Source organism: Python bivittatus, unplaced genomic scaffold, assembly GCF_059951505.1.
Source record: "Python bivittatus isolate LINGU-HERP-01145 unplaced genomic scaffold, Pbiv_v1 ctg000700_np1212, whole genome shotgun sequence".
Taxonomy (NCBI): domain Eukaryota; kingdom Metazoa; phylum Chordata; class Lepidosauria; order Squamata; family Pythonidae; genus Python; species Python bivittatus.
The window spans coordinates 90,748,129-90,763,117 of record NW_028277098.1 but is presented as its reverse complement, the minus strand read 5'-3'; positions in this window follow the sequence as shown (position 1 = coordinate 90,763,117).

The following is a 14,989-nucleotide window of genomic DNA, read 5'->3' as shown; positions in this document are numbered from 1 at the left end:
TAAAAATAACAAATATGTAATATAGTAAATATATGGGCCCATATCTTTTCTTACTTTTCACTATTCTGGTTTTTCTTATGTACAACATCATGAGTCATCTGGTATGGGGCATTTTTTTAAAAAAATCCATGTAATTTTTTTTAAAAATGCTTCTTTATTAATACATTTAATCAATAACAAGAAAAGATCATTTCAGTTAGCAGCTAGGGAAAATAAAGTTGTAATACTTTTCCCATCCAAGTTCAGAGATCCCCAAGGAGTCCATGGACCCCAGATTAAGAACCCCTGTTCTAGAAAAACCATATTTGTCACATATACAGGTGGCCCAAGGTAATTAAACCCTAGACATACTTGATCTATAACAATAATAACCCCAAACCCTACACTTTGTATGTAGTCTTGCCCATTCTAAAGCATCTCTTTTGAAGCATTGCAGAACCCTAACATCAATCTAGTTCAAACTTTAACTTAATGTATTTAGCTGAAAAAGATATTGTACCAGTTGGAGGGTTCATACAACATGCTCAATCAGGACTGGGCAATCTTATAGTGATTGAGGGCTGCGCTTAAGGCTTGGGAAATGTCTAGGACCATAAAGGGTAGTTGAAAATGGTGGAACCTGAGACTTTTGTTTCAACTGGCCTGGGTCAGAGGAGAAGTTGTGAGATCTTCTGGGTTCTTTCAAGCCACTTCAGTTCTCCTGTTTCCTATTTAAAAGTGGTAGAAGACCAGATCAGTAAATTTCATCTTCATCTGTCCCAGAGTCCATTGGAGTTGGGTGGCTACTAAATTCAAACAAGTAAATATAATCTGCTTTTTTTACAAGGTTTTGGGGTGCAAAAAAGGGGCTTGGGGTAATAGGTTGCCTCTTCTGCATTGCATACTAAGCCTGAACTAAACACAGAATTACTGTGTTCACATGATGTAGTATCCACAGGAAAGGCACAGAAGGCAAACAACATCTGCATAGCCATGCAGGGATGTATATTTTGGGTGGTCAAAAAAGTCAAGATGACAGGCATGATGGCGGAGTTGAAGCTCCACCCAGTTTTTATGTGCAGAGCTTCAATCACATTATTATGGCTGTCATCCTGATGTTTTGACCATACCCTGTGGACACCCCAGTTTGGATAATTTGTTCTCAGTGCCGTTACTTTCTTTCTTATTATTTCTTTCGCATTATTACCTTTACTGTAGTTTCATTATTTCATGATACTGCCTCTGCATTTAAACTCTTTTACTGTAAGAAGGGAATGTGAGCAGCTGAGAATCCTGGTGGATCGCCGTAGCATAGAAGCCCCAGTAAGTAAGTAAGTAAAGAAATAAAGGTAGCCTTAATACGATAATACCATGGCATATTATCATTTTGGGGTGATTGCTGTTTGCTGCAGATGCTGCTGGTTGTATTCCAACCGATAAGCCACAATGACCTGATTCACAAACCACACAAAGACAGAGGGGCTAAATCACAAACTATGCAACCTCCATTTTAACCTATAGTAGCAATTTATGTAAATTCAGTAGAGGTGTGTACTGAGTAGATAGAGTTTTACTAAGAAGTCTGGAAAGCTTACTGGATCAATGTGTGTGTGTGTGTGTGTGTGTGTGCGTATACATGTACACATACACATCCATCCATATATACACATCACAGCAGCTGGGTGGCCTTTTTTAGGCTTGGAAGCCAAGCAGGCTTAGCACTTGGATGGGAGAGCACCAGGTAATTTGAGGATCATATTCTAGGACGCAAATGTGAAAAAATATCCAGAAAAAAAGCAACGGCAAAACAATTCCATCTTGCTGGTAAGAATGGATGTGCCAATAAAGTCACTGAGAGTCAGGTTCAACATGAAGACTTCATCTTTTAACTGACCTCATGGGGTTGCTGTGAGGATTCAGTAAGGCAAGGGAACACAGGCTGTGGTTTCCTGCTTTCCTGAGAGAATCCAAGTAATGAGAGTGACCAATTACTGAATCATTTCCAATTCAAAGGGCATGGGATTTGAATTTAGGACAATTGGCCTTGGAATTGTAACATCTGTCATGTATTGCATGGATGGAGTAATTGCTAATGCGGCTACCTAGAAAATGAATCCCAGATATTCCACGTGCAAGATGCTTACGACAACAGACAGTGACATTCCCACGGAATGACTCAGATGCCATCAACTGACCAGGACACGTTCTTCCTGTGCTTTATTATTTGAGCTGAGAATTATCCCCACTTTTTTTCAGGAGACACATTGGTGGGTTCATCTGAATTCTGGAATCAATATTGTCATCCTCATGAAACCAGACTTGATGTCTTCAATAGGCCAAAGTTAAATCTCTTTCCCTAGATTATTAGATTCTAAATCTAGTCTCTCAAACTGTTTTCAACCTGCTTATTTACAGTATATGCTGCCTCTTCTTTAGAAGCTCATGGTGGCTTGTACAGTGCTCTCTCCTCCCTTTTCCCCCCACAACACATCTGTGAGGTATGTTGGGCTAGAGAAAGTGATGGACCCAAAGTCACTAAGTAGATTTCTGTGGCTGAGGGTGGATTAGAACCTGGATCTCCCTGGTCCCGGCTCATCTCTTTAACTGTTCTACTACAATGGTTTCTCCTTAAGCAAAAAGGGTCTGATGGGGGGGGGGGAATTGCCTCTGTGCTGTAGGTGATCCTGGTGCCCTGTGGTGTCAGATCCTTCAGCTCTGCAACAGCTGTTATATATAAACATCTCAAGTCCAATTTCCAGAAAAGACTGGAAAAACTTTTGGCTGAAACTCTGGAGATCTACTGCTGGTCAGCACTGAAAATACTGAGTTAGAAGTATGTTTGTATGTTATGACACCATAGCAGCTCTGGGCAGGTTATCTAGAAAAATTTTAAAAACACCAATTATATGTACTGATAGTGACGAGGTTTACATAATGCGCTTAACAAATTAGCCCTTTGACTCAGTTCACACAAAACCTTTTGCATCCTAAACAAAGCCAGCAGTTGGATCTATATAATATGTTAAGTCTCCACCCCACCCCCACCCCAAGCCCACCAAAACTAACCTAGGCAAAAAGTAACCATGTTTTGCACTTGTGCAAATCCATTCACTTGATCTTTAACTGACTTGATTCAATATGTTGCTTGACCACAGCTTTCGATTTCCGTTCTGGCTTTTGCTAAGCAGCAGAGAGATTAGACACAGAAACAAATGCCATATGTACAACCTGATGCTCCCACACATAGTCAGCCAGGCCAGAAAGCATGACATATGTCAGTCTCTCAGCTGCCACATGTCAAGGCAATTGTGAGAACTAAATCTTTTGAAAAAGACAACTGTAGAATGCAAACAAGCAAACGAACAAACAAAAAAATGATTTGTAACTTGCCCCCCATTGGTGTGCAATCCAACTATATTTTATTATCCAATCAATATTTTATTATGGTCACAGACCAGAATCCAACTATGATTAAAATTAACATTGAAGCTAAACCAAAAGTGAAAATTACACTAGCACTATCAACGCACATCATGATATTAAATCAAATTCTTTATTACAGGTCAGTGACCTAGACTAAATAAAAGATACTAAATAAAACCTACAGAGTAGAGTTACAAAATAGAACACACAGGATAAAATAGGGCATACAAGATTTAAAAAAAATGCTTGTACTATTTTGCTATCAGCAATATACAAATTTTACAAGCTGTGAAAACAAACTTTGTAAAGGCAAGAGTCACCTTATCTGCTAATAAGAATAATTATCTGCTAATAAGAATGGCACATAACATTCTTTAGTCCATCCCAGAAGTGGAGTTAGAAGAGGCATTAAGAGCTCTTTGTGTATGTCTCAATAGAAATTACAATATAACAGAACATGAGTTCCTGTTTCAATATTACCATCTTTACAAGGGCAGAGCCTTTCCGCATATGGAATTTTATGAAATTTTCACCTTAAAAATAACACCCATAGAAAGTCCAATATCTATAACTGATGCCCTGCCATCTAACATTACTAATAAGATTTACAACAAAATAGTCCTACCATCTAATTGTATTAACCACTATTCCCACCATCTACTCAAATTTCTTCTGCCATTCAGTTTGGATTATTAAAGAGTTACATTTTCACATGTCTCTTAAATCCCTCCAAAGATGTGTGAGACTGGAGTAGAAAAGGAAGAGAATTTCATAACTGGGGACCCCAGTCCTGAAACACCTGTAAACAGGGTGGAGCAGCATTTGAAGAGGGAATGACAAGGACCCCCTGTCCTAACACAGTTGGGACAGTTAACAGAATGGCCAATCACAACACCTTAAACACTACCACCAAAAGCAAAATCGGGTTCTAGTCCTAATAGGAAGCTAGTGTACAGCTCAACAGTGGAAGAAAACATGAGAGAAATGAAGGAGGTCCAGAACAATGTATACTATGATCTTCTGGACCAGTGTCAGTGGATGAAGGAAGGACAGTGGAAGACTTGCCTGTAGCTTGTTGTAATTGTTCAGGTAAAGAACTACCAAGACCTAAACTAATAAATGTGCAGTGGGCAGGTATTGCCAGATTTGACTGATGTTCAGTAAATGAAGATGATATACTCTTGCAGTTGCTGTTATAAACAGCCAAAGAGAAAGAGCATCACCTAAGAAGACCCTCATGCCAGTGCCAGCTCAGAGCCCTGAAAAACTGGAGGAAAACTTAAGAGATGGGAAGAGTGGTCGAGTTAAAATAGCAAGATCTCCATGTTCAGTTTTAACTTGCATGATGTCATCTAAGGTGAGATGTCTAAAAGGATCTTGATAAGGAATACCACACATCCTCATTTATCTCAGGAAAAAAAAGGTATAAAATTGGGAATCATCAGAGTAAATATGACATTTAAAGCAGTGATGATGTTCTCTGAGCAATGCATTTTCCTTGCATGTTACTGAGTGAGATAAAGAAATGTCTGCAAGGAAAATGCCGGGCTCAGACAAGGCCAAGAACCTCACCCCTGGGCTACATATATTCTCCATTATTGCAGGATTGAACCTAAAATAACTGAAATGGAATGATTAGAAAGATAGACCAAACCCAAGGTAAAACATGGCCAGTGATGCTCAGGGATTGTAGCCTCATCAGCAGGATCTGATGGTCAAGGGGGTCAAATGTTAACATCAATTAGCATCTTTAGAAGCTATTCACATTTTTAGACAACAGGAACTACTATTTTCAAATACCAATTAGGAAAATACAGAATTAGAGCGAGCTATAATAATTCTATATTACACATGTAATTGTGAAAGTATCATTTCCTGATCATTAATAAAGTTATATGTTTGTTAATCAGCTTATAGTACACTTAGTTTTATTATGAGGCATGATGCTAGACCAGCTGTGCCCAACAGAGCCCAACAAATTACAAGTGGTCCTTGCTTAGCGACTACCTCATTTAATGACTGTTCAAAGTTATGACGATGCTACAAAAACAACTTAGCGACCAGTGCTTGAATTTGTGACCTTCACAGCATCTCTCTGCTCTTATTTTTACTTGCTTATTTACCCCATACCAAGATGTTCTCAAAGAGAGAAAGAAAGAATCCTAGTTCAACTGAAGGAAGTAGCAAGAAGCAAGGGAAAACTGAGGTAAAATTGTAAGCACAGTTAAGGTCACGTGATTTTCACTTAGCAACCACTTCACTTGATGGCTGAGTTGCTGGTCCCAATTTCAGTCACTAAATGAGACTTAACCTCCCATCATTCCTAACCAGCATGGCCTTTGGGAGTTATAGGAGTTAGAATCCAACATATTTGATGGGATCAGCTTGGGAAAGTCTATGCTGAACATTTAAGGATTTCAAAACATTAAAGGCAGTAAAAATGCCATTTGCCACACAATAAAGCAAACTGAGATGTAGCACAAAATACCAGCAGATTTTACACACAATTTTTGATAGAAAACACAGCCATACTATAATTTAGTTGTTTAATTAGCAATGACAAAAGATTCCTTGCATTCCTTGATCTTTCTGCTCAGCATTTTTCACTGTGTTGTTTACTATATTTTAATTATGACTAATTGCTTCATATGATTTAATATTTTCACCTTTTCCTGTATTTTTAAGGTTTTGTTCTATTTTCATTAAGTTCATCAGATGTGAAACATAAAAAAAAAAAGAAGATTAGATAGGTAAAATCAAGTAAAATACATATTCACCATGTTATACCTCTGAGATTTGGAAGACATGAGAGGTAGCAATTTTCCCACATAGGAATGAGTTGAATTTGGACATAAACATTCAGATTATAGGAATCACAGTTTCTCCCACAGATTTTTCAAACTCTGGCAACACGAAGAATCACAAGAAAACATGAGACTTTTGAGCTAGTTCACACTGCTAGCCCACTCTACAGTCTTGCAAAGTATAAGGCCTGAAGGACAAGACTTAATCTGAATTCACTAGTTTATTTCAAATCAACCAAATTTACAATCACATTGCAAGGTACCATATTCCAGCATATATACCATAAGAGGAGGAGGAGGGAGGATTTCTCTTCTTCAGCAGAGACTTCCCACCATTTCTAAATCTAAGAAAGCCTGTGTAAATTTGCTATAGCCCTTGAGTCAGTTTCTTAAGGGTCATAGGCTTTCTCTGATTTGTCCCTCAAACATTGGAGACAGAGCTCAGATCTTGGAAGAGAAATGGCCATCTAAGATTTATCTTCTATTTCTTATCAACCTCCAAGACTGGCTTTTTTGTCTTTAGTAATCCTCAGAAGAGAGCATGAGGTGGTTTTGGCAATGGGTAGAACAGGAAAAGCTTTAGATCCGAAAGGTTCCCCAAACAAAGGAATCCAATCTAAATATATTATCTCCCATTGCCTATAATAAAATATAAGTACGTTTATAACACCAGGAAGGAGATAGCAGATATAATTATCTCTTTCTCTCCCTGTGCCCTTACTTCCAACCTTCCAGTTTGTTGTCAGAAGGGAATCAGGATTTTAAGAAGATCCAACAAGAAAGGGCACACAGTTGCAATTTTATACACATTATTCTGGAATTAACTCCTTTTGGACTCAGTGATTGGGTTCATATAACATAACCTAAACCCAGATTATCAAAACACAATCTCCTGAACAAATCAACCTTATTAGAATTTCCTTGTCACAGCACATGTTAAAACAATGTTCAGGTTCCCATAATGAACTAACCAACAAAATATCCAACCTTATTTTAGCCAGTCATTGGGTCTTATTTTCGGATTAGATTAAATTAAATATGACATTACATTAAATCAAGTAATTTCAAATTATTTTCAAATTCAGCCAAGCTTTATACTAGACTTCTGACAACCACGTGGATACATCCATATTGTTTTCATTTGACCAACCTCATCTGGGTTCAGAAGCCAAATAGAATGAGTCCTGGTTAATATTTAGATGGGAGATCTTCAAGGAATATAAAGGCTGTAATTTATTTATTTTTTAAATCCCAGAAGGCAAGAACAAACCATTCTCATAATGCTGGCAAGAAAATAAATGGATATATGCGTGAAGCCACAAAATTTGAGACTGACTTGAAAAAGACTTCATATTTTTAAAGAAAAGACACCCATATTTCAAAACCCTGGATCATTTTGCTGATTGCCTTGTGCTCTTTCAGATTGCTGTACTCTGGTATACTGATAACCCATAACTTTGCAAAAGTAGAAGGGAATATTTTTCAAGAAATATCGAACAGAAGAAGGTTCTGGACAATGCACAGTGCTACAAAGTGTAGGCTGAATATGGATAAACCTGCTGACAGGCATGTCCTGTATTAATTGCTTCCAGTAACCTAGTTCTGGCCAGTTGGGTTCCGTGTGGGAATGAGCATATGTTAGGAAATGCATGTGTACCTTCCCATAACATAACAATTAACATACAACTCTATCCCTCTAAATGAGAGCCAGTTTGGCCTAGTGGTTGAGGCACCAGGCTAGAAAGCAGGAGACTATGAGTTCTAGTCCTGCCTTAGGCATGAAAGCCGGCTGGGTGACTTTGGGCCAGTCCCTCTCTCTCAGGCCAACTCACCTCAAAAAGTTGTTGTGGAGAAAATAGGAGGAGGAAGGAGTATTAGGTATGTTCGCCACCTTGAGTTATTTACACAAATAATAGAAACGGGATTAAAAAATCTAAAAAAAAATGGAAGCACAGAACAAACTCCTATATTTTTTCATATGTATGTATTTGCTTACTGACTCAAAAGTCCTCTCCTACATTATGATTTGAAAAAGTGAATTTACTTGGGTATCCTGCGTGACAAAAGAACAGCGCAAATTGGGCTTCAGGGTGGGATAGATGAAGATAGATCAGCACTCCAGTCACTATCAAGTTGGAAGGCTACAGGAATTGGTGGAATAGCTACAGAAATATGGTAAGCAATAGAAAGAGAGTTCTAAGCCAATTATCCTAGCAAATCTGGAGAATGACCAACAGATTGGAAGAGGTCAGTCTACATACCTATACTAAAGAAAGGAGATTTAACAGAGTATGAAACTAAGTCCTTTAATTTCCCATGCTAGCAAATAATGTTTAGAATCATCCAATGCAGATTAGGGCCCTACTTAGAAAGGGAAATGTGAGACGTTCAAGCAGGTTTTAGAAAAAGCAGAAGAAAAAGAGACGCTATCACTGATGCATGCTTGAAAATTGAGAAATCCAAAGAATACCAAAAAGAAGTCAATATGTGATTATAGAAAGGCCTTTGATTGTGTCAGCCATGTCAAGCTATGTAATGTCCTTAGGAAAATGGGAATCCCAGGACATTTTGATGTACTCTTGAGAAATCAAGCACAAGGCAGAAACCACAGTACAGACAAAACATGGTGAAACAGACTGACTCCAGGTTGGCAAAGGGAGATAAGTCTGTATACTCTCTGCTTATTTATTTGGTCTATACACTGAGTATACACTGAGGGACACTTGACTGGAAAAAAATGAGTGTGGTTTTAAAATTGGAGGAAGAAATAACAACCATCCATGCTATGCTAAGATACTATTCTGATAGCTGAAAATGCAAATGATCTGGAAGCTCTAATGAAAAAAATGGGGCTAAGATTAAATATAAAGAAGACCAAACGAATGGCAGCAGGTACAGCAAACAGCAAAAAAATTAACTGTAATTGACAATTAATATACTGAAGTGGTGGATAGTTTCTGCCTTGTAGGATTGACTATGGACAGAAAGGAATCAGTAGTCATGAAATATGCCACAGATTAGCACTTAGTAACCCTAACAAGCAACAAAGGCCTTGGAAAAGCTATACAGATGCCATAATGTGTCTATACCTACAAAGATCAGGATTATGCAGACAATTATTTTCCCTGTATTACTCTATGGAAGTGCATGTTGGGCTTTGAAAAAGGTTAGAAACTATTGACACTTTTGAACTTTGGTGGTGAAGAAGGCTCCTGGAAATACCATGGATAGCCAGAAAAACAAGCAAATGGATCATAGAACAAATCAATCTAGAGGTCTCACTCAAGGTACAAATGGCCAGGCTCAAATTATTGTATTTTGGACACATTAGGCAAAAATCTAGCTCTCTTGAGGAGTCTATAATGCTGAGAAAGGTGGAAAGAGAAAAAAAAGGACAACCAGCAGTAAGTGGATGGACTTGATTACAGTATTGATGGGTGCGCCATTGGAAGACCTGAAGGGTGAGGCTGGGGATAATCAAGGAGAAGGTCTATGTGGTTGCTGAGAGTTGACAGAGACTTGATGGCACACATCAGTTGCTCAGGGTGGGTTTTATTGTTTTAGGCTTTGGTGAAAACTGTCTTACCAACGATAACTGGCTTCAAATAATGGCTTCTTCATACTTTTTGAATGTACGTTCAAGAATGTGAAAGGTTTAAGAATGTGAAATCATTTCATTTTCACTTTAGCTGATCTGAAATTATTCACCCTTTTCAGAAGGGCTGTCATGATAGTGTACTGCAGCAAAACCAACTAAGAGATTTGTGGTACCTTAAAGATTAACATGTTTATTGACACATGAATGTGTCAATACTCCCTTGCTAACTGTCACCACAAGTATTTTACACACTTTCAAGTTTTAGTATTTATTTTACTTAATGTTACAGATAAAAGAAATTGGAAGAGGGGAAGAAGTAGAGGGAAGAGGATAAAAGGGGGTGTGTTTTTTCTTGAATAAGTGCACCACATGCACCCAAAAATATTTCAGTGAAGTGTTAATACAAAAAAACATGAACGTTCCCATAATCCACATCTTCTGAGAGATAATTTTCCACCCACCTAAAAGTCTCTTGACATCAGAGTTGTGAGAGGACGCTTCAAAGTACCTTAGAAGAAAAACTGTGCTTTCACCTTGGAAATGTCAATTTTTTGACATTATGTTTAAGCAACCATCTTTGCAGGCAAGACAAGTTACTCAACTAAAACAGCAGCTGTGGCAACCTTGCCTCTCTCTCTCTCTCTCTCTCTCTCTCTCTCTCTATATATATATATATATATATCCCAGTCTTCCTGTCCTTAGTCACACCTGTTTGTGTGTAATCAATTAAGAGACAGTAATCATCACAAACAGTTTCCACCATTTAGTTTCACAGGTTTAGGCCTGTTTGTTGCATTGCAAAAGATTGTCTCCTTCTTCTTCTTCCTTCTCCTTCTTCTCTTTCCCACAAAACAAAACAAAAAAAATTGTGCTGCAATTATAAATTGCTAAAGTCTCACACATTCTGTGTTGCATTCTGGGATGAGTACAAATTAAAGCAATTCCCATGATTTTTAATTAGTTCATTCCTGCTTTAATTGCCACCTTTAGAATCTTCACACTATCGAGTTTTGAGCTATCTTGCTTGAGTGATGGCTTTTTTGTTGTACTGAATTTGTGTCCCACCTTTCCTTCAAGCAACTCAGGGTGACATTTTAGCTCCACAGCAACCCTCTGATATAAGAGAAAGGAGTCCAAAGCCAACCTAATGACTATGGGATCTCTTATGATCTGTGGGATTTTGCTTATCATTGGATAAAATCTGTTTCTCCAGATTTCCCAGATTTGTGGCTCCACAAACCTCTTTGGTCAGGGACATATCAAGGGATAGCAATCCTTTGCCCTGGGGTGGGATGGGTATCTGGTAAGCCATGAGGCCAGTAGTGTCTTCCACCCTAATTTCAAATGGTAATTGCAGACGTCTGTAAGAGGAATCTCTTATTTTCCACATCCTGATCACTTGGAAGAGAGAAGATCTCAGAAAGGGGATGAGACAAACAGTAAAAGAGGGTGTTACAAAGAAAAGGAGATATTTAGGAGACAGAATGAACAACCTGCCCTCTTTCAGTTCTGGTAACAACCTCTCCTAGTTACTGTTTTGCACAGAACAAATTAATATGTCCCTAAACAGAAAGAAATTTACACATCCCTGATTTATAGCCTCCACAGTCCATCACAGAGTAGTGTTTTAAAAGAAATAGATATCCACACAGCTTTAAATACATAACTACTTAACAAGAAATTTGGGTTTGCTATCAGGTGGGAAACTTAAATAAGAAAGACAACCATGAGTTTCTGAGAAACATGCCTGTTTGGGTGGAATGATTTTTTTTGACAGCTGTGCAACTGTTGCCATAATCTTCAACAGAAAAACACTCTATCACTTCCCATCTCTCTGGAACTCATTCCATGAGATGTCTTCCTTCCCCAATTCAGGAGCATAACCAAGCCCAACCTAATGCCCTACAGATGGGTTGGGTCTGTAACTCCCAGAATTCTCAGCTGTTTTCTATGTATGTTCGAAGGAAACCAGATTGGGAAAGCACACAGTAGCTGTTATTTGTGAGAGCAAAGAAATGTATAGTATATGGTAGTATCTTGTCATATGATGAGCAAACCCAGGCCTAGTCAGAGAAAGAGAGAGAGAGAAGTGTTAGTCATTTGTTACTCAGCATATGTGATCCAGATATTAGCAAACATGCAGGTCACATTCACATGTTCCACTGATAGGTATGCAAATAATCTTAACCATGTACATCTATCTATGGCAGTGTTTCTCAACCTTGGCAACTGTGAAATGTATGGACTTCAACTCACAGAATTACCCAGCCAGCTGTCTGGGGAATTCTGGGAGTTGAAATCCACACATCTCACAGTTGCCAAGGTTGAGAAGCACTAATCTACGATGTGGAGCCTATGGTTGAATATATTTATCTTGCATCTAGGTGGTCACATTTAGCCATATCTTCAGTTGCATCTAACCACAGCACAAATCACTTAGGCAACCTTTTTTTCTACTGTGTCTGCACAAAGTTAACTTCATCTTGACTTAAATCCATGGGTGAAACAGGGTTAAGATCATTAACTTAAGTAGTATTAAGGTAGTATTTTCCCACTTATTCCAACACCATCTAAGGGAAGCCTCAAGGTAGTTGGAAAAATGTTCAGGTGGCTGCAATGACTGGGAAAAGAGGTAACAGGGGCAAGATAGGGATTGGCAATGGGAACAGCAAATTTCATGCTAGGATGGTTTTTTTGCCAACTCAAAAATGAGTAGAGGAACGCTTTGACTCAACAGTGGAGAAAGGACCTTCATAGAACATTTTCTGGTGCTTCCTTTAGAATGTTTGAAAGAGAGAGTGAAGAAGTGACCACTTAAAATGCCCTTTTCCATGGCAAAAGCCATGGAGAGGTACTCTCTTCCTTTTTTGGTTGGGGTCATAGCAGAGAAGAAAACCAATAATTTCATTCTCATCCAGAGAGCTGCAAGAACAGAGAAGGGGGCATCTTCCCAACCTGGTGTCCCATGACTACATTGGTTTCCAGCTCCCCTAATCTCTCAGCCAGTGTAGTGTTGTGTCACACATACCAGAGATGAGAGAGGTTGAAGGACAGAAATCACCAGATCAAGAAAAGCTGGTAGAGGGCAAGAAATGCTTAAATTTAAAACTCTGGCTAATCTGTACCTTTTGAGGGTTCAGTTTGCTCCAACCACTAGGTAATACTACATACTTTGGAAAATGTGATTGTTGTATGCCACCCAGAGTCACTGAGATGGGCAGCCATATAAATTTGATTAATAAATAAACTTTATACCTAGCGTGCCAATCAATACTACTTTCTGACCTTGTTGATCTGAGGATGGTAATCTTTATTTTTTCTTTCTGCTCAAGCCAAAGTACCTGTGCATACTGTCTGTGACAAGAGAAAGCCTGGGGACTAATGTTCTTCATATTTTCAGAGCTAAGAGGAACAGTCTTTTCCTTATCCCTCAAGAGGGGGTATAATCAGATAGCAACACTCCTCAGCACTAACTCAGCATTCACTTCATAAAACCCTTCTTGAGATTGTTTTGGAACCCTAGATCTGATGAGTGAAACTTCTAGCCATGTTTTGGATTTCCTTGCTTCTTTTCCATCCCTCACCCTCAGGTGTTTGTTTTTGTTTGGTGTTTTTGTTTTTGGTAACACCTGGCAAAGAATTCTGGAGAACCTGGAAGCTAATCCTCCTTTTATGTGATTTTGGTTGGTCTTAATGAAGATACCGCCCAGGTATGGGGTCTGGAGTTTTATTTTGCAGTGTTTTCTTCCTACTGTGCTCCTCTGTCTTGCTGCCTTTTCATTTTTGTGGATGATGGTTATTATCTGTGTGGGGCAGGGGAGTTGTAAGTTTTAACCTCAATAGTCAGGCATTCTGATATTTTATGGAGAGGCTGGGAGTAGATCTTTATGATTAATTTATTAATCATCCTTTGTAGGAGTTGAATTTACTACTACTTTGAAAGGTAGACAGAACATAGAGGTGTGGTGTCAGAGTGCATGAATGTTGCTCAGCCCTAATAGACAATTCCTTGTCTTTGCAACTTGCCTCAAAGATGCTGGTAAACTGAAGTCTCTTTCTGTTCCCTCCTTGTTATAGGCAAGAGTTTCATCACCTGTTTGAGGTTAGATAAGTTCTCAGCTCTTTTTTTACAGCTGCTTTCTTTTTTAAAGACATACACCATTCCTTCTTGCATTCTAGAGATCTTAATCTCTTCACCAGGCCATTCCTCCCTTTTTTCTCTTCTCCTGATTGCATAGTCAGAACTTGTACAAGAAAAGTTAGTGAGCAGAGGTGGATCAGAGCCAGCCACTGAGTCCCACCTATTGCTGTTTTTGTTTTTTGTTTTAACCTCTTGCTAACGCTTGAGAAACCAAGTTGGAACCTGCAAAAGTTGGACAGGCTCACCCCATTCTAGGTCCATCCCTTTGGCCCACTTTAAGTGGCAAAAAACAAAATGATAAAATATTTCCCTGGCAACTGCAAGAAGAAGAGCATGCCTGGAGAGCTTGTGCTGTAGGCATCATGGTTATCTTTGCACAATACAGCTTGATTACAGTTTGCTCACTTAACCTAATTTTCTTGGTTTGCACAATACACTGAACCACAAAATAACCACCTAGGTACTAAGTGCACTTCATGCCATACTCAGATGAAATGTACTTGGGTCATTTGTAGCTCACTGTTTTCTGCATATGTAATCTCTGCCTATGTGGGTCCCATGAGCTAAACTGAAATGAACCTGCAATCCACTTATTTATGTATGTATGTATTTATTTATTTAATGATAAATAAATAAAGATGTATATTGCAAATCTTCAGTTAGAACAATAGAGACATCCATGGGGGGAGGGGGGATCAAGTGTTGAAAACAGCACTGTGTCAATAAGATATCAGCTCTGCCCCTTTGTATATGGATCATGGTACCAATAGAGGTGAATATGTGTAGCTCAGGATTGAACTGTGGAGTCCTTGGGGTTCTCTGAACTTGGTTCTTTTCTTGCAAACGTTTCATTACCCAGCTAGGTAATGTCTTCAGTGCTAAAATGGGATGGGGTTTGCTCTCTATTTATCTGCTGTGGCCTGCCTTGCCAGTGCTGGTGGGGGTAGGGGTTTTGTTTTGCTCCTCCGGTAGTTCCTTGATTAGCATTTGTTTACTGCTTGATTGTGTGCCTGGTGGCAACCTTTGCTTATCTGGGTGATGATT